Source organism: Tachypleus tridentatus, chromosome 2 (genome assembly GCF_004210375.1).
Source record: "Tachypleus tridentatus isolate NWPU-2018 chromosome 2, ASM421037v1, whole genome shotgun sequence".
NCBI classification, from domain to species: domain Eukaryota; kingdom Metazoa; phylum Arthropoda; class Merostomata; order Xiphosura; family Limulidae; genus Tachypleus; species Tachypleus tridentatus.
In genome coordinates, this window is record NC_134826.1 from 148798055 (window position 1) to 148821440 (window position 23386).

The 23386-nt window shown below is 34.3% G+C and overlaps 1 pseudogene; it reads left to right on the top strand.

The window, feature by feature from the left end:
- The first annotated feature begins 14552 nt into the window (after positions 1-14552).
- LOC143245638 (LIM homeobox transcription factor 1-beta pseudogene) lies at positions 14553-22457 on the top strand (annotated as a pseudogene).
- Positions 22458-23386: the final 929 nt, after the last annotated feature.

Genomic DNA, 23386 nt, shown 5'->3' on the forward strand with positions numbered 1-23386 from the left:
GCCTCGACCGTCCCAAGTTCTACCTGTACTGGGTGAAATATATTAACAATTAGCATTATTTAAGTTGCATGATCCGTGATAACCTATGTGTGTTTACTATGAGGTACAGAATCACGTATATATGGTAAGGTATATTTATTTAAATATATATTTGGTATTCATGGTACAACTGTGCTAAGGCTGCCATCCCTATTCTTGATTCATTGTTAGGGAAGGCAACAAGTTAACATCACTTTATCACACACAACTCATCTACGTCTTACAGTACGTGGAATATTGTGTGGTGTCGCACGGTCTCGAATCCGGCTCTCCTACTTTAAATTCCATATTTCAACAACATGTTAAACCCTTGTGCTGTATTTAGATGTGGTGTTTTAATAGGAACTGCGTTTAAAATATGACTGTTATTAATAGTTCTTAAATTTTTTTTACAATATTAAACAAGAAAATACAGAAGTGTTTATGATCAGGTCGCAAACACGTTAGTTTTATCTATTAGATCAGTGATAAGTTAACAAAACTGTAAAAAATAAAAAGTAGGCTTCGTATTGTAAATAATTCCAACATGAAGAAGAAGAAAAATAGCTCTCCCTATCGAAACGCCAAGAACTCAAAAATAACTAGGTTACTTTTTTAAAAATGTGTGAAAAATGTAACCTGCCCTATGTGACTTCTTCAAAAAAGCGTAATGGTTACAAAGCCGCGTAAGAACAATAAGAAATCTCCAATGTTCTGAATCCCTTCAAAATTTATTATTGATACATCTCTGACTATAATGTTATATTTAAAAAAAAACACCTCTGATCTGTGAAAAAATGTGTAGTCTTATCGCCATGGTATACAGCAAAATATTCATCCGATCAAACATCAGTCATCAAAGAAATAATGTGAGACTTCCTTTAAGTTTCGCACCTGGTGTCACCAAGAATGTACTACATCTTCGTGATTAAATCTTCGTTTAAATGAAAGTTGTTGTGTTACATTTCTAGTAATTTCTGATCAGTAACATATAAACATAGCATATTAGACTATCTTTCTGTTTATATATCCGTCACGGATTAATAAAAAAATGTGTTTCAGACAAAACGTTAGCTTTCACACATAATTTTAATTACCTTCTTAGGCCTAACGAATGCTTCAGTGATTCGTCTGCCCCGTCACTTTACAATACGCCACAGTACTTTACGTCTTAGGCCATTGGTTAACGACGAATAAAGAAGTTATCTAATAGGACACTTCTTACAGCTGATAGCTAACACTCAGAAGGAAAAGTTTCTAAGCTCAACCATACTTGAATTTTATGTTGAATTCAAGTCACAGTAATAAGACCCGTAAATATGTTCAACATATTACTTATATACTGAACCAATACTGGTTACTAGCATACATATTAGTGTATTACTTTTAATGTGATAGATCCCAAAGACCTCAGACTTGTATTAGTGTATTATCCTGCACCAGTCCTGATCATGCACAATCTAACGATTTTCACTTCAATTTCTTTTGTTCATATTACACCTATGTTCTGAACAGAATTGGTTATTTTCTTTTGTCCTTACTCATGCAACATGTGTTTTTCACAGTCTTGTGTTCAGTTTAGTTTTTTACTCATGCAACATGTGTGTTTTCACACTTTTGTATTCAGTCCAGTTTCTAACTCATGCAACATGTGTGTTTTCACAGTCTTGTATTCAGTCCAGTTTCTTACTCATGCAGCATGTGTGTTTTTCATAGTCTTGTGTTCAGTTTAGTTTTTTACTCATGCAACATGTGTCTTTTCACAGTCTTGTGTTCAGTCCAGTTTTTTATTCATACAGTGTCTGTGTTTTCAGTCTTATATTCAGTCCAGTTTTTTATTCATACAGTGTCTGTGTTTTCAGTCTTGTGTTCAGTCCAGTTTCTTATTCATACAGTGTCTGTGTTTTCAGTTTTGTGTTCAGTCCAGTTTTTTATTCATACAGTGTCTGTGTTTTCAGTCTTGTGTTCAGTCCAGTTTTTTATTCATACAGTGTCTGTGTTTTCAGTCTTGTATTCAGTCCAGTTTTTTATTCATACAGTGCCTGTGGTTTCACAGTTTTGTGTTCAGTCCAGTTTCTTATTCATACAATGTCTGTGTTTTCAGTCTTGTGTTCAGTCCAGTTTTTTATTCATACAGTGTCTGTGTTTTCAGTCTTGTGTTCAGTCCAGTTTTTACTCATGCAACATGTGTGTTTTCACAGTCTTGTGTTCAGTCCAGTTTTTTATTCATACAGTGTCTGTGTTTTCAGTCTTGTATTCAGTCCAATTTTTTATTCATACAGTGTCTGTGTTTTCAGTCTTGTGTTCAGTCCAGTATTTTATTCATACAGTGCCTGTGGTTTCACAGTTTTGTGTTCAGTCCAGTTTCTTATTCATACAGTGTCTGTGTTTTCAGTCTTGTGTTCAGTCCAGTTTTTTATTCATACAGTGTCTGTGTTTTCAGTCTTGTATTCAGTCCAATTTTTTATTCATACAGTGTCTGTGTTTTCAGTCTTGTGTTCAGTCCAGTATTTTATTCATACAGTGCCTGTGGTTTCACAGTCTTGTATTCAGTCAGTTTTTTATTCATACAGTGTCTGTGTTTTCAGTCTTGTATTCAGTCCAGTTTATTATTCATACAGTGTCTGTGTTTTCAGTCTTGTGTTCAGTCCAGTTTTTTATTCATACAGTGTCTGTGTTTTCAGTCTTGTGTTCAGTCCAGTTTCATTCATACACCACTCATAAACCACTCTTTTATCCAAGACTTCTTTCCGTGGTCCCTTATAGTTAGTTTTTTGTTGTTGTTGTTGTTTATGGAGATACCGGAGCCCTGGTTACTGAAGTAAGCTTTGATGTTCGAAAAATAACAGTTCTAACGATGTGTAGCTACTATTATAGTCCAGTTAAACAGAAGTATTATACTTGACTGTCAGATAAATATCACATCGCACTGCAATGAAGACAGTTTTAATGTCTTTTCCACTTTCAACTTAACACAAACTAGAAATAAGCCTGTGGATCTGAAAACGGCAGAAAGCAACTATTGTTTACCGCGTATCAATGTGCTCATTGTCAATTATTATTTTCTCACTGTCTATCAAGTTAATTTCACAATAAGCTGTTATTTGCGTATTATTCTAACAACTACTTATTTCAACAAACATCCATGACTTTTGTTTTCCAATCAATTTGTATTTTCTATAGATTTTAATAACATATTGTTCTCAGTGGAACATCACTATTTCAAGAAGTCAGTTCCGTTTGACACTTTTATATGTTCTCTCTCTCATTAATCGTTAGTTTCCTAAAGTAAATACAGTTTGATGTCTTCTCTTCATTTCTAACTATTTATATACGTGAGAGCAACATAAAAACTTTCTTCCAGTGCTTATTCTCGCGCGGTTCATAGTCCAGTAGTTCTATTCGGTTGTTCTGGATTGTCTGTCATACTAGTGAAGTTTAATAAAGGTCGAGCCAGGAAAAAGGCCAAGCCCTGTTAAGACCAGGCACAAGACAGTGTAGCTTGCTTACTTTCGAGATATATTGCGCTGTTCTTTGTTTAAGCAAACAACCTACAGTGGATAAAGCTCTCGGATGTTAGAACGCTGATGCGCTGACATGGAAGGGGTCGAGAGGTACACGCCCCCAGGATATTACCGATCTGAGACAATCCCTAGACAACGATTACGCCAAATAATGTCAACCGACTCACCAGTAGGTCTACAGCCTAACTGTTTTCCTTAATTATTAGTCCGAGCGAAGAGAGAGATACGTGAACATGAAACTAAAGACCGTACGTTTTGAGTCAGTTGGATTAAAACAATAATAATTTAACGAAGTTATTTCAACTGTACCAGCTTATTAAAAAAAGGCACTGATACACAATTTTTTTTTATATTAAGGAAAGTGTACACATGGAGTCCTCGTTGCGATTAGGGTTAATTTTACTTATAACTTTGCCTGTCCCGATGTGCAAAGGAAACATCAAGCTAACATCGAAACGTGTTAAATTATCAAATTTTTAAAGCAAAAATAGTGACTTCAATTTGTACAACACAATAAAGAATAGCTTTCACACTTTAATTTGCATTTTATCTAGACTTACTCTCCTACGTTAAACGCATGAGGAACTTTAAAATTAATGTAATTTTATGTTCGACTAACACGTTTTTCGCGACAACAGCCACCGTCTTCGAGATGGTGGATGTTTGTGAACTTTAGGCTTATGATCCTCTGTGAGTTTCAAGTTCTTGTTTATTATGTTAACAGCAATACAAGAATATACGAGCAGTTTCATCGTCATAACTTTTTAACTTTACATTTCCGAAAAAGAAGATATAACTTGTATCATATATATATATATCAGATAACTACATTATAAAACTTCGAACTGCTCACCAACTTCCTTATATCGTATGAACGTAATTCACTGTTTGTAATTATATTACTCTAGAAGTACCTCGGCCAGGGATGGCCAGGTGGGTTAAGGCGTTGGACTCGTAATCTGAGGATCGTGGGTTCGAATTCTCGTTATACCTAACATGCTCGCACTTTCAGCCGTGGGGGCGTTATAATGTGATAGTAAATCTCACTATTCGTTGGTAAAAGAGTAGTCCAAGAGTTGGCGGTGGGTTGACTGGTGATGACTGGCTGCCTTCCCTCTAGTCTTACACTGCTAAATTAGGGACGGCTAGCGCAGATAGCCCTCGAGTAGCTTTGGGCCAAATTCAAAATACCAAAATAACTAAAAGTACCAGTTTACTTACTGTTTTTGTACATGTTAGTACAAAACTGCCGTATTAAGAATTGTATTCAGTCATATGCTGTACTCGAGAAGCGCCATATTAGTTAGGCTTATATTTTTATTGAATTTTTGCCGTTTGATTTTTTGAAACATTCGTATTTGTTTTTGATGATTTGTTTGTTACCTTCCTCTGGACACAGCTTGGCTACGTGCAAACTAAAGATTACGTGTGTATTTGCAATCCACGTGTGCCGTTTCCTTTCTAATTCCTCCCACTAATACGGGCTTAGAAGTCTAAAATCAGGGGTTCGATTCGCCTAGTGGGCTCAGCAGACGGCCCAACGTGGCTTTGCTATAAGAACACACATACACTCCTTTTTTAATACACTTCTCAGAAAGTCCAATGTAGCTTTGCTATAAGAAAAACACACGCCATAGTATGAAGTTCGCATCTAACAGAAGCTTCAACAATTGTAGAAGCATCGTAGGAGAAATAATCGAGTTTTTACACCATAGTTCTAGACATTTCTATATCCTCTGACACTGCTATAAAAAGAAACCTTGGAGAGAGAAAAAAATTACACCAGGCATTAGAAACTTTGGACTTTAATAAATCTTCAACCAAACACCTTTTTATGTCTGCTTTTATTTCTTCTGTTTGTTTTTATTCTTAGTAAATTTATTCAACTAAACGGAAAATAAGACGAAATAATGAGATGGCGCTTCGGTTTTTTTTAAGCCATGTTACAATTTATGGAAGCACTTAGTTTTAACATTTTCTGTGATTACACGTAAACCAAGCTGTATTTTCAGTTTCTTTCGAACTCGCGTTATTTTAATCTCTCTTTTTTTCGCTCTTTTCTCTCTTACGACGTAATGAAATCCTTGAACCCTAAAGAATTTCTAAGCCTATATAATCGTACATATTCCCGATCTTGAGAAATATCAAAACGAGCGTGACAGCCAGAATGTTTGGGACTTACGGTAAACGTTCAACGAAGTTTGGTAACTATTTCTATAAACTTTCTCTGGTAATGCAAATTTATTTTATTCTGAAAGCCCGAGTAATCGTGATTTTATTAAAGAGTGCATTCAGAATCAAATATACTGACGCACGTGCAAGACGAGCTTATGCTACGTCGACGGCGCCGTGCCGCTCGTTAATTGAAATTGATGGGTTCCTCGCGGGCGGCACTGACAACTTCAATAGGGATAAATACCGGAGCGAGCCTGGCCACTGTGCACCTACAGTTTCGGAAGGCAATATCGAGCTTCGTGCGGTGGTCATATTGGATATCCTGGCGGCCAATAGAACCTAAGGATGCCACGGAAAAGAAAGGAGAAAAGATCGCCGGAATCTCAACAATTTTCTGTTTCGAAGATTTATGAGGGAAAGCCAGATCAAACAACCCGCGGAGATATGCGTGCCACGAGCCACGCGCACTCCACCGAGTCGTTTTGTGCTCTCTTTGGTTGGCTTGAACCTGTTTCCTGAATTTTAATTATGTGTTCAGTTGATCCCTTCCATCCAAAGTGACTGGTGCTCCGTTATGTCAGGAAAGCCTCTGTTGCTGGCATTTCCCACGTAGATCCAGACTTGACATCGGGTCAGAGGGAAAGTATACACTCGTGTCAACCAATAAAACTTTCTCGTTGAGCTTGCTTTTGTGTCCAAAAGTAAGAAAGCAACCTCCATCCTCCAGAACATTTTATCTTCAGATACGTCTTTATGGAAAACTGGCTGTAAATTATAAGACACATTTTAAGGCCACAAAACGATCTTCCACGCGAGTTTTCCCGTTTTCATTTCCTTTCAACAGTTATGTATTAAAAAACCAAAAAAACACTTTGGTCAAAAGCAAAATTAAATTCTAGTTTCGGATGATGACCATGCCAGGTGGTTAAGGCACTCGACTTGTAATCCGATGGTCACGGGTTCGAATCCCCGTCACATCAAACATGCTCGCCCTTTCAGCCGTGAGGGCGTTATAATGTGACGGTCAATCCCATTATTCGTTGGTAAGAGAGTAGCCTAAGAATTGGCGGTGGATGGTGATGACTAGCTGCCTTCCCTCTAGTCTTACACTGCTAAATTAGGGACGGCTAGCGTTGATAGCCCTCGAGTAGCTTTGTGCGAAATTCAAAACAAACCAAACCAGTTTTTGATGAAACGAAACACCAATTATAAAAAAACAAACAATTAATTCCGGACAACAAAAAGTTCAAACAATTAATGTTTGTCAATATGAATATTTCTTACGTAAAACTTTCATATACTTTACACAAACAAACTTCCATGTGTTTGAAGAGTGTTCTTACGTCAATTGCTAATGTATTCGAATGTTCCATAATTAATTAATTAACCATTTCTATTACTCTTAAAGCAACACTTTCTGGGTATTCACTTGTACATTGACAACTTCTTTAATCCTTTAGGTTGAAACTAAATAATCAACATTCAAAGTCACCACAGTTACAGAACTTTTATGGATAAATCCAGTCCTAACAATGTGTGTTTCTACTAGTCAGATGTAGAACCTACCGTTAGGGTTATGAAGCCAGATGTAGAACCTACCGTTAGGGTTATGAAGCCAGATGTAGAACCTACCGTTAGGGTTATGAAGCCAGATGTAGAACCTACCGTTAGGGTTATAAAGGTTTTTTTATTTCCCTAATGGGTTGATCTATGTCCTAAGTAACACGATACGTCAAATAAATCATAAGTTAACCAAATATCAGATAATTTTATACACTGATAATCGTCTTGTGTTAATAATAGGTACATCTGCTACATCTGATAATTGTAAAAAAAAATTCAATTTTGATTGTATGAAATGAACCCATTGTTCAAACAGCCAATCAGCAACACTAACCACCATAATAATAAAAGGACTGATTGTCACTTTTATATCACCATCACAGCTGAACGTGCGGAACTCATTTAATAGCAACAAGTCTTGAACCTTAGATCAGTCGATAAGCAGCCCCATACGTATACCACTAAGATTTGTTTGGTTTTCGAATTTCACGCAAAGCTACACAAAGGCTACCTGCGCTAGCCATCCCAAATTTAGCAGTATAAGACTAGAGCGAAGGCAGCTAGTCATCACCACCAACCGCCAACTCTTGAGCTACACTTTTACTGGCGAATAGCAAGATTGGCCGTTACTTATACCGTTCTCACATGTTTTGGTGTGACGGGAATTCGAACCCGCGACCCTCAGATTACGAGTCGAGTGCCTTAACCATGTAGTGGTCATTAAATCACATCCGGCCTATGACTCTAAGCTTACAAATGTCTTTATTTTTGTAAAAATTATTTTTCACAAGATCGATTGGTAACGTGAACGTTTCATGGTACGTCATTTAGCATGTATATGTTTTAAACCAAAGTTACCTCTCTCATTAAACATACGTTCAATAGTACAACTTTGTCCCTTTTTATGATTAATTGTCTTTCTGAATGACACAAAACATCTTGAATTGCTACAAACTCACCAACAGGTGACGCTAGTATGACAAATGTGCTTATCATTAGTAAGTGTTTGTGTGTGGTTTTCATATAGCAAAGCCACAAAGGGCCATCTGCTCAGCCCACCGAGGGGAATCGAACCCCTGATTTTAGCGTTGTAAATCCGGAGACATACCGCTGTACTAGCGGGGGGCTTATCATTAGACATGTATATTTAATACAACAAACTTATGTTGTATAAGTGTATAAGGAACCAGTTATAACAAGGAACATGTCCTCGTTCTGTGTGGTTTGATAACTGATAAGAAATATTGATTTTATCCTATTGGGTGCGTAGACCATCTTACCAGAATTTCTTTATGACTTTAGACCATAAACGTAACTGCTTGGTCAATTATTTTATTTGTCTTTTGAATTTCAAAGTCTTGTAAAATAAATCGCTAATTGCCCAACCTCTCTCTCTTATTGGTCAATATTCATTTAATGAATTACAATTGGCTGAAATTTGTTTCGCTCAATGAACGATTTATTATTTAATTACAAAATAAATTATGCTTATTTTTATAATTATTCTGTTAATCTTGATGAGTTTTACGAGGTTAATGAAGAATTGTAAGAAAGAATAAATCAGTAGAACCTTAAGCCTTTATATTTTTATGTATATGAAACCGGAATATAAGGATATGTGAGGTATACAAATAGATTGGGCCCGGCATGGCCAAGCGCGTTAAGGCGTGTGCTTCGTAATCCGAGGCTCGCGGGTTCGCGCCCGAGTCGTGCCAAACATGCTCGCCCTCCCAGCCGTGGGGGCGTTATAATGTGACGGTCAATCCCACTATTCGTTGGTAAAAGAGTAGCCCAAGAGTTGGCGGTGGGTGGTGATGAATAGCTGCCTTCCCTCTAGTCTTACACTGCTAAATTAGGGACGGTTAGCATAGATAGCCCTCGAGTAGCTTTGTGCGAAATTCCAAAACAAACAAACTTTAGTATGGCGGAGTGGTACTAGTGGTTAAGTGTTAGTCAAGGTTGACTGTATGGCGGAGTGATACATGTTAAATAATGACTATCAGACTGATTTTCTAACAAATATTACCCGCAATTTCTTAAAAAAACAATTTCTGTAAAATCTGATGGATAAAATCTGGGCTTCCTCCCGGTAATGCTCACAAAGGTAGCTAATATTGTTCAAGAACAAGAAAAGAAGCAAACTGGAGTCGACATCTGAGAACAATTCATAGAGAACAGATGACGGTATAACATTATTAACTATCTCACAATATCATACGTTATCGTAAATCTAAAACTACGAAAAGCTAAATTTATTTACGCTACGTTTCAGAAAGTCGCGAATTATAAGAACAGTCAACACTTCTTACAAAGCGAGTCGCATGATACAGTAATAAAAATGTAACGACTGGGTATCACGTAGCTTATGGGAAATAGATATAAAACGAGAGCTTGCCATGATAATATTCATTGTTTTGCAACAATCAACAGCACAAGTGACTGGGGATGGAGGACAGGTGTTCAACCGTGAAATGCGTAACTGCCCGACTTATGTCAACAGCTATGCCTTAACATCCGCGCTGTGTTGACGGATACACTGATATTATCAGGGAAAATCAACAACGTTTACGTTATGGTTACTCAGGGGGGCTGTAGTTAAGAACGTTGTCCAAACGAACCAGTCCTCATGATGGCTAAAATCTATATAAATCAGTCTATTCCTTCACCAGGGGTTTTTGTCTCAGAGTCATTTATACTTTTACGATTTTAACAACGTAGCAACATCACAGGAAATAGCTCTTTTTCCAAAAACTACATTTCACGTCAAATAATAATTTCTGTGAGCAATTTACGCTTTGATGATTGCAAGGAAAAAATTCAATCGACAACAGACAAAAACCCACATATTTTGCAGGGTGTTATTGAGATACATAACTCAGAGTTATTTTAAAAAATATATTTTTATTAATATTGTTGGTAATTTTGACGGTCGGTAAATGTGGGTTCTCTCTCTGTGGGTCAACAGTAAGTATAAGAACTTACAACCACAAAGATTTGCAATGATAAACAGTAACAAACAACATTCAAAAGCCACGTGATTAAACTAGCTCTAGAAAATGTAAAATATGAAGCGATGTTTATTTTCTAAACTTATATCTAGCTTCTTGATCACGAGAAACCACTTGAAATAAAATGTATCTCAGGACGCTGGTATGGGTATTAATACTTTTATTGATAAGGAGAGAACAACGTTTCGACCTTCCTAGGTCATCTTAAAGGCGAAACGTTGTTCTCTTCTTATGAATAAAAGTGTTAATACCGATACCAGCCGTTCTGAGATACATTTTTATATCTGACTTACTGTAAAAATCACTTAAGGGTACCAACTACTGTCTCACAATCGTATTGAAACCAATCAAAGCAAGTTTGAGTTTTCTCGTGTAAAATACTTCATAAATAGTTTATAAATACTTCATAAATAGTTTATAAATACTTCATAAATATTTTATAAATTTATAAATACTTATAAATACTTCATAAATAGTTTATAAATACTTCATAAATACTTTATAAATAGTTTATAAATAGTGTACAAAATTTCAAAATGTATTCCTTAATTCCAATATGCACCTCATATTATTACTATTACTATTATTATTATTATTGTTATACATCTGACTTGGTTTTCTCAACTTAGCATTGATTGTACGGTATATTAGTTACACATTTATTTTGGCATGTTCAACGTGTCACGTATACTACATATTAATATACATTTGATTTATCATATTGAACGTGTACTACATATTAATATACATTTGATTTATCATATTGAACGTGTACTACATATTAATGTACATTTGATTTATCATATTGAACGTGTACTACATATTAATATACATTTGATTTATCATATTGAACGTGTACTACATATTAATATACATTTGATTTATCATAATGAACGTGCACTACATATTAATATACATTTGATTTATCATATTGAACGTGTACTACATATTAATATACATTTGATTTATCATATTCAGCGTATACTACATATTAATATACATTTGATTTATCATATTGAACGTGTACTACATATTAATATACATTTGATTTATCATATTGAACGTGTACTACATATTAATATACATTTGATTTATCATAATGAACGTGTACTACATATTAATATACATTTGATTTATCATATTGAACGTGTACTACATATTAATATACATTTGATTTATCATATTCAGCGTATACTACATATTAATATACATTTGATTTATCATATTGAACGTGTACTACATATTAATATACATTTGATTTATCATATTCAACGTGTACTACATATTAATATACATTTGATTTATCATATTCAGCGTATACTACATATTAATATACATTTGATTTATCATATTGAACGTGTACTACATATTAATATACATTTGATTTATCATAATGAACGTGTACTACATATTAATATACATTTGATTTATCATATTGAACGTGTACTACATATTAATATACATTTGATTTATCATATTCAACGTGTACTACATATTAATATACATTTGATTTATCATATTCAACGTGTACTACATATTAATATACATTTGATTTATCATAATGAACGTGTACTACATATTAATATACATTTGATTTATCATATTGAACGTGTACTACATATTAATATACATTTGATTTATCATATTGAACGTGTACTACATATTAATATACATTTGATTTATCATATTCAACGTGTACTACATATTAATATACATTTTTCTTTTAAACTTTGTGTCATAACGTGGCAAACTTTCGTTTATTGTTTAAGAAATTTTCGCCCAAAAAGAGTTTTGTTTGTTTTTGAATTCCACGCAAAACTACACAAAGGCTATCTTCGCTTGTCGTCTCTAATTTAGCAGTGTAAAACTAAAAGGAAAGTATCTAGTCGTCATCACCCATAGCCAACTCTTGGGCTACACTTTTATCAACGAATAATGGGATTGACGGTCACATTATAATGCACTTCCGACTGAAAGGGGGAACACGTTTGGTGGGACGGGGATTCGAACCCGCGACCCTCACGTTGCGCGTTAAGTGTTTAAACCACCTAGTAATTCCAGGCAAAGACTTATAATCATAAGCCTTCATAATTTTTTATTGATAGAATAGGAGAAAGCAGTTAGTAAACACCAGGCACCGCCAACTTATGTCTATTTGTCTGTTCCAATAGAAGAATACTATCACTCTTACAGTGCACCCAAAGATCTGAAGTTTGAAACGCTTTTTATGGTCAAAGAGGCTACAAGAGTTACCATATAGCTACGCTGAGAACTAGGCCACATCCGAGCCTTTGTTTTGTCTTTGTATTAATCTTCAGCTATTGTCTTAGAATGGCATAATCTTAAAACTATTATCCTGTAGAAATCGATTAACCAATCATTTCCAGAATCGCATAATCACGAGTATATATGCTAGCACGTAGTTGCCGAAAAGAAATGATATAGCTTTCGACATGCGCGGTTATTTTACTTTTGAATAACTAAATCTGACAGTTAGCAACATATTAAACGTAAAATCCATGCTTGTTACTAAGCGACTTAACTTGGAACAACCCTGTCACCTAGCAACGTAATTGTGGAAAAATGACTCTTTCTTATGTTGTGTATTGAAAGACTAGAAAATTGTTTGCAAAATTGGATTAAAATTCCCGGATGTTGACTTTTTTTAATGAGAAACAGTCTTAATTAGCCAATAAAAGCTTTTAATTATGCAACTAGAAATTAATTAGTTGTACAATTCGATCACTTTTTTGAGCGGCAAATTATATACCTAGCTTGTTGAGAGCCCGACAGATTCAGTGAACGTCTAAAAGGAAAAGTGAACTTTCTATGGACCATAATGGTTTAAAAAAAAACCTATCGTAATACACTTTTAATGTTTAATGTCTTAATTTAAAAGTTTCGCAGGCAATTTTAAATAGGCTTCATTCATCTGGTTGTTTTTTTTCCTTTGAAAACGGCGAAAACTCACACACGTTGGTTCTAAAGAAGCAAAATGTTTTTGTGGATCCTCAGTTGTGTTCGTTTTCCACAAAAATTGTTATAAAGGAAAGAAGTGAGTAGGTTCAGCAGCCGAGACGAGAACACTTTTATATGAAATGGCAAAGAAGCTGCGTCACTTCTTGTTAAAAGCAATCCATTTCACAGTAGAGACGTGGTTAAGATTTCTACTATCTTAATTCGGGGTATGTAATGCATGAAATATAATAATAATTTAATTTAATAATAATATTCTACTTCAAGAAGTAAACAATATCCTACAAAATATTTCAACTACGAAATACCTCTCTAATTTAGGCTTAAGCACTTATTCTAATCCTAGCATAAACCAGAAGTTAAATGGCGTGAATCAGAAAAGAGCGGGAACGTAAACAGGAGCAACATGTTTGTCCTCTACATTATAACTAAACATTTTATCACTGTATGTTTGGGTTATTATAACAAAGAGGCCAAAATGCTGAAAATGTTATTCATAACACTTGACTTGTACAATTTTATTGTGGCGCGAGTTTTGTTCAAACTCACGTATTTACAATAACTACTGCAATTATAATATACATGTTACTGTATGATTAAAAAAAATCAATACATGGGAATAGTTAATACGAATTTAGTTTGCACTTTGACTAATACTTTAACATGTCAAGTTTGGTCTGGATCGCTCACTTTGACTAATACTTTAACATGACAAGTTTGGTCTGGATCGCTCACTTTGACTAATACTTTATCATGTCAAGTTTGGTCTTGATCGCTCACTTTGACTAATACTTTAAAATGTCAAGTTTGGTCTTGATCGCTCACTTTGACTAATACTTTAACATGCCAAGTTTGGTCTGGATCGCTCAGCTTAGTTAGAAGGAGACACATCCACAGATAGACATAAATACTTCCTCAATAATTGATACTTACAGTATCGGTATGGCTTAATATGTGTAGTGCTAACAATAAGAAGGTAAATACTCCAATTTTTATATAGTTAGCTTAATGAGAGAGAACTTCACAAATTAACAGTTGTATGGATTTGTCTTATTACGTTACGAAGTGTGAAATTCGTCAGTCAAACAGCAAATTAATCCATTAAACTCGTACAGAAGTTTGCCCTTTAACTAGTTTCAATAAGCGTTTTCATTAAGTTTACTGTGCAGTTTCTTCAAACGTTTAAACGTTTTATGGTTTTCAACACGATTTGTTTATTTTAGTATTAGTTTTGGGAATTGAACATTCTAACAATTTCATTCATTATTATTTTTTCTTGAAGATTATTTGCAGCAAAATGCACGGCATGTCTACAGCCGATAGCACCAAGCGAGCTGGTGATGCGGGCCCTGGACTATGTATACCACATCCCTTGTTTCACTTGTGTTGGCTGCGGACGCCAGTTACAGAAAGGCGACCAGTTTGTCATCAGAAATGGTCGACTTTATTGTAGACCGGACTTCGAGAAAGAAATAGCAATTATTCAACTTGTACAGAGAAGTAAGTTTCAGGTTTAACTGTTTATATAATTAAAAAAGTATATCAGCTGGATGGTGGGTTTCTATCATACGTAAACATTTAATACAAATACTGAATTCTTACAAACTTGTTTTCCATCATTGAATCCCAACAGAACATTCGTAATAAACAAGTTGGTCAGAAACTGGCAAACCATTTGGTCGACTCACTATTAAAAATAAAAAAATAATATAGTTTAGAATCTAATTAGTGTTAAAATAATATAGTTTAGAATCTAATCAGTGTTAAAATAATATAGTTTAGAATCTAATTACTGTTAAAATAATATAGTTTAGAATCTAATTAGTGTTAAAATAATATAGTTTAGAATCTAATCAGTGTTAAAATAATATAGTTTAGAATCTAATCACTGTTAAAATAATATAGTTTAGAATCTAATCAGTGTTAAAATAATATAGTTTAAAATCTAATCAGTGTTAAGAATAATATAGTTTAGAATCTAATCAGTGTTAAAATAATATAGTTTAGAATCTAATCATCAGTGTTAAAATAATATAGTTTAGAATCTAATCAGTGTTAAAATAATATAGTTTAGAATCTAATTAGTGTTAAAATAATATAGTTTAAAATCTAATCAGTGTTAAAATAATATAGTTTAGAATCTAATCAGTGTTAAAATAATATAGTTTAGAATCTAATCAGTGTTAAAATAATATAGTTTAGAATCTAATCAGTGTTAAAATAATATAGTTTAGAATCTAATCAGTGTTAAAATAATATAGTTTAGAATCTAATCAGTGTTAAAATAATATAGTTTAGAATCCAATCAGTGTTAAAATAATATAGTTTAGAATCTAAAGAGTGTTAAAATAATATAGTTTAAAATCTAATCAGTGTTAAAATAATATAGTTTAGAATCTAATCAGTGTTAAAATAATATAGTTTAGAATCTAATCATTGTTAAAATAATATAGTTTAGAATCCAATCAGTGTTAAAATAATATAGTTTAGAATCTAATTAGTGTTAAAATAATATAGTTTAAAATCTAATCAGTGTTAAAATAATATAGCTTAGAATCTAATCAGTGTTAAAATAATATAGTTTAGAATCTAATCATTGTTAAAATAATATAGTTTAGAATCCAATCAGTGTTAAAAGAATATAGTTTAGAATCTAATTAGTGTTAAAATAATGTAGTTTAGAATCTAATAAGTGTTAAAATAATATAGTTTAGAATCTAATCAGTGTTAAAATCTATTCTAAAGTCGTTTGTTCTTTCATGTTTAAGTCTTCATGACTATTCACTGTCATTTTTAGTATATTAGCTTGAGGTGGTTCTTTTATTTTTTGTTATACAATTAAAATATAATTAATCGAATCTTTTTATGCGTCTTATTTAATTAGTATTTTTATTTAATATATTCAACATAAGTTATAGACATTTTGAAATATTCACAAATATGACAAACCAATAATCCCAAGCCTAAGTGCGTGTAAAAATTTCCGAAAAGTAAAACTCGTAATAGGGTTTACTATATTGCATGTTGCTAGTAGTGGAGCTGCTAACAATGACCCTTTACAATATGTTATTAGTAGTGGAGCTCGTAACAATAACCCTTTACAATATGTTATTAGTAGTGGAGCTGGTAACAATAACCCTTTACAATATGTTGTTAGTAGTAAAGCTGGTAACAATAACCCTTTTCAAGATGTTATTAGTAGTAGAGCTGGTAACAATAACCCTTTACAATATGTTATTAGTACTAGAGCTGGTAACAATAACCCTTTACAATATGTTATTAGTAGTGGAGCTCGTAACAATAACCCTTTACAATAAGTTATTAGTAGTGGAGCTGGTAACAATAACCCTTTACAATATGTTATTAGTAGTGGAGCTGCTAACAATGACCCTCTACAATATGTTATTAGTAGTGGAGCTGCTAACAATAACCCTTTACAATATGTTATTAGCAGTGGAGCTGGTAACAATGACCCTTTACAATATGTTATTAGCAGTGGAGCTCGTAACAATAACCCTTTACAATATGTTATTAGTAGTGGAGCTGGTAACAATAACCCTTTACAATATGTTATTAGTAGTGGAGCTGCTAACAATGACCCTCTACAATATGTTATTAGTAGTGGAGCTGGTAACAATAACCCTTTACAATATGTTATTAGTAGTGGAGCTGGTAACAATAACCCTTTACAATATGTTATTAGTAGTGGTGCTGGTAACAATAACCCTTTACAATATGTTATTAGTAGTGGAGCTGGTAACAATAACCCTACAATATGTTATTAGTAGTGGAGCTGGTAACAATAACCCTTTACAATATGTTATTAGTAGTGGAGCTGGTAACAATAACCCTTTACAATATGTTATTAGTAGTGGAGCTGGTAACAATAACACTTTACAATATGTTATTAGTAGTGGTGCTGGTAACAATAACCCTTTACAATATGTTATTAGTAGTGGAGCTGGTAACAATAACCCCTTACAATATGTTATTAGTAGTGGAGCTGGTAACAATAACCCTTTACAATATGTTATTAGTAGTGGAGCTGGTAACAATAACCCTTTACAATATGTTATTAGTAGTGGAGCTGGTAACAATAACCCTTTACAATATGTTAGTAGTGGAGCTGGTAACAATAACCCTTTACAATATGTTATTAGTAGTGGAGCTGGTAACAATAACCCTTTACAATATGTTATTAGTAGTGGAGCTGGTAACAATAACCCTTTACAATATGTTATTAGTAGTGGAGCTGGTAACAATAACCTTTACAATATGTTATTAGTAGTGGAGCTGGTAACAATAACCCTTTACAATATGTTATTAGTAGTGGAGCTGGTAACAATAACCCTTTACAATATGTTATTAGTAGTGGAGCTGGTAACAATAACCCTTTACAATATGTTATTAGTAGTGGAGCTGGTAACAATAACCCTTTACAATATGTTATTAGTAGTGGAGCTGGTAACAATGACCCTTTACAATATGTTATTAGTAGTGGAGCTGGTAACAATAACCCTTTACAATATGTTATTAGTAGTGGAGCTGGTAACAATAACCCTTTACAATATGTTATTAGTAGTGGAGCTGGTAACAATAACCCTTTACAATATGTTATTAGTAGTGGAGCTGGTAACAATAACCCTTTACAATATGTTATTAGTAGTGGAGCTGGTAACAATAACCCTTTACAATATGTTATTAGTAGTGGAGCTGGTAACAATAACCCTTTACAATATGTTATTAGTAGTGGAGCTGGTAACAATAACCCTTTACAATATGTTATTAGTAGTGGAGCTGGTAACAATAACCCTTTACAATATGTTATTAGTAGTGGAGCTGGTAACAATAACCCTTTACAATATGTTATTAGTAGTGGAGCTGGTAACAATAACCCTTTACAATATGTTATTAGTAGTGGAGCTGGTAACAATAACCCTTTACAATATGTTATTAGTAGTGGAGCTGGTAACAATAACCCTTTACAATATGTTATTAGTAGTGGAGCTGGTAACAATAACCCTTTACAATATGTTATTAGTAGTGGAGCTGGTAACAATAACCCTTTACAATATGTTATTAGTAGTGGAGCTGGTAACAATAACCCTTTACAATATGTTATTAGTAGTGGAGCTGGTAACAATAACCCTTTACAATATGTTATTAGTAGTGGAGCTGGTAACAATAACCCTTTACAATATGTTATTAGTAGTGGAGCTGGTAACAATAACCCTTTACAATATGTTATTAGTAGTGGAGCTGGTAACAATAACCCTTTACAATATGTTATTAGTAGTGGAGCTGGTAACAATAACCCTTTACAATATGTTATTAGTAGTGGAGCTGGTAACAATAACCCTTTACAATATGTTATTAGTAGTGGAGCTGGTAACAATAACCCTTTACAATATGTTATTAGTAGTGGAGCTGGTAACAATAACCCTTTACAATATGTTATTAGTAGTGGAGCTGGTAACAATAACCCTTTACAATATGTTATTAGTAGTGGAGCTGGTAACAATAACCCTTTACAATATGTTATTAGTAGTGGAGCTGGTAACAATAACCCTTTACAATATGTTATTAGTAGTGGAGCTGGTAACAATAACCCTTTACAATATGTTATTAGTAGTGGAGCTGGTAACAATAACCCTTTACAATATGTTATTAGTAGTGGAGCTGGTAACAATAACCCTTTACAATATGTTGTTAGTAGTGGAGCTGGTAACAATAACCCTTTACAATATGTTATTAGTAGTGGAGCTGGTAACAATAACCCTTTACAATATGTTGTTAGTAGTGGAGCTGGTAACAATAACCCTTTACAATATGTTGTTAGTAGTGGAGCTGGTAACAATAACCCTTTACAATATGTTGTTAGTAGTGGAGCTGGTAACAATAACCCTTTACAATATGTTGTTAGTAGTGGAGCTGGTAACAATAACCCTTTACAATATGTTGTTAGTAGTGGAGCTGGTAACAATAACCCTTTACAATATGTTGTTAGTAGTGGAGCTGGTAACAATAACCCTCTACAATATGTTATTAGTAGTGGAGCTGGTAACAATAACCCTTTACAATATGTTGTTAGTAGTGGAGCTGGTAACAATAACCCTTTACAATATGTTATTAGTAGTGGAGCTGGTAACAATAACCCTTTACAATATGTTATTAGTAGTGGAGCTGGTAACAATAACCCTTTACAAGATGTTATTAGTAGTAGAGCTGGTAACAATAACCCTTTACAATATGTTATTAGTAGTGGAGCTGCTAACAATGACCCTTTACAATATGTTATTAGTAGTGGAGCTGGTAACAATAACCCTTTACAATATGTTGTTAGTAGTAAAGCTGGTAACAATAACCCTTTACAATATGTTATTAGTAGTGGAGCTGGTAACAATAACCCTTTACAATATGTTATTAGTAGTGGAGCTGGTAACAATGACCCACAATATGTTATTAGTAGTGGAGCTGGCTAACAATAACCCTTTACAATATGTTATTAGTAGTGGAGCTGCTAACAATAACCCTTTACAATATGTTATTGGTAGTGGAGCTGGTAACAATAACCCTTTACAATATGTTATTGGTAGTGGAGCTGGTAACAATAACCCTTTGCAGCATGTTGTTAGTAGTGGAGCTGGTAATATATATTTTTCTTTGCAATATGGCAGAATTGAATTTGAGTTTTTTAAAAACACATAATGCGTTTTCTATAGAAATGCTGACACTTTTTTCGTACTAAAACCTGTCTCCTCTGTGGTTAATATCTCTCCAAAGTTGTCTAAGGGCCAAGTAGGAAGTCTCCAACAATAACATGCTGTCACAGTAATACAAATATCGATAATCTTAACATCGAACCAGTAGCGAAACCAGACATAATTCGAAAGAGAGGAACAAAAAACAAGTGTATATTTTTTATCAAAAGTACAAACTTACTTGTAGCATAGTAATATATTATATCCTTATTAGGCCTAGCTGTCGAGATTTGTAAACTAAAAGTGAGAAAAGTTTTGAATTATACTTATTGAAGGAGATCGTTGAAACCTGACGTACCTTATAAACTGTAAAGGTTATGGCATTGAACAAGTAAAGCATTTTATTTTATGTTTTAGATATACAATATACTCTATACTAAATACGGTGCAATACAGCGAGTTTCGGAGTTTCTAAAGAACACTCTAACTTTACACAGACGACAATTACAAGAACGTTATAAGCTACTCCATTCCCCATGTTATATCTGAAGCTTCCATCCCTTCGCTCTGATTTCTCTGAGTTTTGATATATAAACGACTTTCTAATGTTTTCATCTTGAGATTTTCTTTATGAGCTGTTTTACTTCGTGGAAACTTTTCAGGTAACGAAAACAAAATATATTCATATACTGAGGAAATTTCTTTAATATTAGAAACCCATTTGAAGTAAAAAATGCATCTCAAGACGGCTGGTATGGGTATTAAAACTTTATTTAAAATAAAGTACAGAACAAAGTTTCGACACTCATAGGCCATCTTCAGGTTAACAAAAAGGGTTTGCAACTGACCGTCCCTAAGACACGTGTTTCAATACCAGTCGTCTTGAGAATACTTATTGAATGCAACCTGCATAATTATTCTTTCTGCACTGTTGAAACGTGTTCCAAAATCTAAATATAAGCTATTATAACAGAGTTTAGAAAGTTAATCGAAACTCGTTCGGTTAGGAACAGATCATCGAAGGTTGAATACGGCGGAGATCCTGAACGTAGTTAATGTGAGATTAAACTTTCAGCAATAGTTATATCACTCATAGACCTTTTGTACAAGGGATGTTGTAAGGTTACATCAAATAAAGAATAAAATGGTTCATCCATTAACTTGTGAAATTTTACCCATTCACAGTTTCTATAGGAAAGGTTGTAAGGTCAAACGAAAAGAGTGAGGTACTAGACCATCCCTAAATTCGACAGTTTTATATACTGAAATGGTTCTACAAAAGAAGTTGTAAGGTCAAACGAAAAGAGTGAGGCACTAGACCATCCCTTAATTCGACAGTTTTATATACTGAAATGGTTCTACAAAAGAGGTTGTAAGGTCAAACGAAAAGAGTGAGGTACTAGACCATCCCTTAATTCGACAGTTTTATATACTGAAATGGTTCTACAAAGAAGTTGTAAGGTCAAACGAAAAGAGTGAGGTACTAGACCATCCCTTAATTCGACAGTTTTATATACTGAAATGGTTCTACAAAAGAGGTTGTAAGGTCAAACGAAAAGAGTGAGGTACTAGACCATCCCTTAATTCGACAGTTTTATATACTGAAATGGTTCTACAAAAGAAGTTGTAAGGTCAAACGAAAAGAGTGAGGTAGTAGACCATCCCTTAATTCGACAGTTTTATATACTGAAATGGTTCTACAAAAGAGGTTGTAAGGTCAAACGAAAAGAGTGAGGTAGTAGACCATCCCTTAATTCGACAGTTTTATATACTGAAATGGTTCTACAAAAGAGGTTGTAAGGTCAAACGAAAAGAGTGAGATAGTAGACCATTCCTTAATTCGACAGTTTTATATACTGAAATGGTTCTACAAAAGAGGTTGTAAGGTCAAACGAAAGCTGGCTCACTCGTCATCTTCAGCAACTAACCACACTGAAATGGTTCTACAAAAGAGGTTGTAAGAGTCACACACAAAAAAGGCAGTCTTAACGTATTTTACATTAAAACGGTTTCAAGAAACCGGTTTTTAATTTATGATTAGACCATAAATGCCATCAAAAATGACACGGTTGCGCAGAAACGTAAACGTAAAGTGTTTCACGTGCTAATTTTAAAAGAAAGTAATACACGCTGTAAGTGGGACCGTAGTCTCCATAAGTTTAACAGTTTGTTTGTAGACTATAATTTATTGTGGTGTTTGTAGCTTCGTTGTTTTAAGGTCTTACGAAAACTATTTATACACAGATGAAACCGCCCAGCTTCAAGAGCAGCATCAAAACGGTCAGCAGCGTCAAGACGGACGACGAGGTCCCAAACGACCTAGGACCATCCTGACCACAGCTCAAAGAAGGGCCTTTAAGGCTTCGTTTGAAATCAGCCAGAAACCTTGTCGAAAGGTACTGAAACGTTTAATTACATACGTTAATATAATTGTTGTGTCAGGAATAACCCCGACGTCTTCTGAGGTTGTTGCTGATTTTGACATTCAATAGAAGCTGGTTTAACCTAGTGGTTGACGTGTCGTGCTGTGCTAGGGAAGTTCTTTGCTCCTTTTAGGTTGACAGCCAATCCCGTTGTTCGATGTATGGTTTGGTCTGTCTAGTGAGACGGTAGGTGTTGCTAACTCGCTTTCTTCTCTCTGACCATTAATTAAAAACGTAGACGGCTATGCCTGTATACTAAAGGTTTGTTTGTTTTGAATTTCGCGCAAATCTACACGAGGGCTATCTGTGCTAGCCGTTCCTAATTTAGCAGTGTAAGACTAGAGGGAAGGCAGCCAGTCATCAGTACCCGCCTCCAACTCTTGGGCTACTCTTTTATCAACAAATAGTGGGATTGACCGTCACATTATAACGCCCCCACGGCTGAGAGGGCGAGCATGTTTGGTGTGGCCGGTACTCGAACATTGCACTTAGAAGTCAAGTACTAACTCTTCCCTATATCATAGAAAACACTAAGTTTAGTGAAAGTCCTGTTTATTATTTGATGTTATCAATGTTTCAACTTTGTTTATATTAGGCGGATTTATCTGACCAAAAGCAGGAGTGAAATTCCACTGCTCTTCCCGACCCAGAACAGGAGTATATCAGTCAGATTCCACTGCTCTTCCCGACCCAGAGCAGGAGTATATCAGTCAGATTACACTGCTCTTCCCGACCCAGAGCAGGAGTATATCAGTCAAATTCCACTGCTTTTCCATATTTCTATTGCTCTGGACAGTAATATAGATCTTTATTTTTGTGATAAAAATATTTTTATAGTAAAAAAAGTCGATACTCGGGTCCGTAGGCGTGGTAATTTTGGGTTTAGTATAATGTATCTCACAACGACTGGTATGGGTATTAACACTTTTATTGACAAGGAGAAGGAGCAACGTTTTCGACCTTCCTAGGTCATCTTCAGGTTTATATTCTTATTGTTC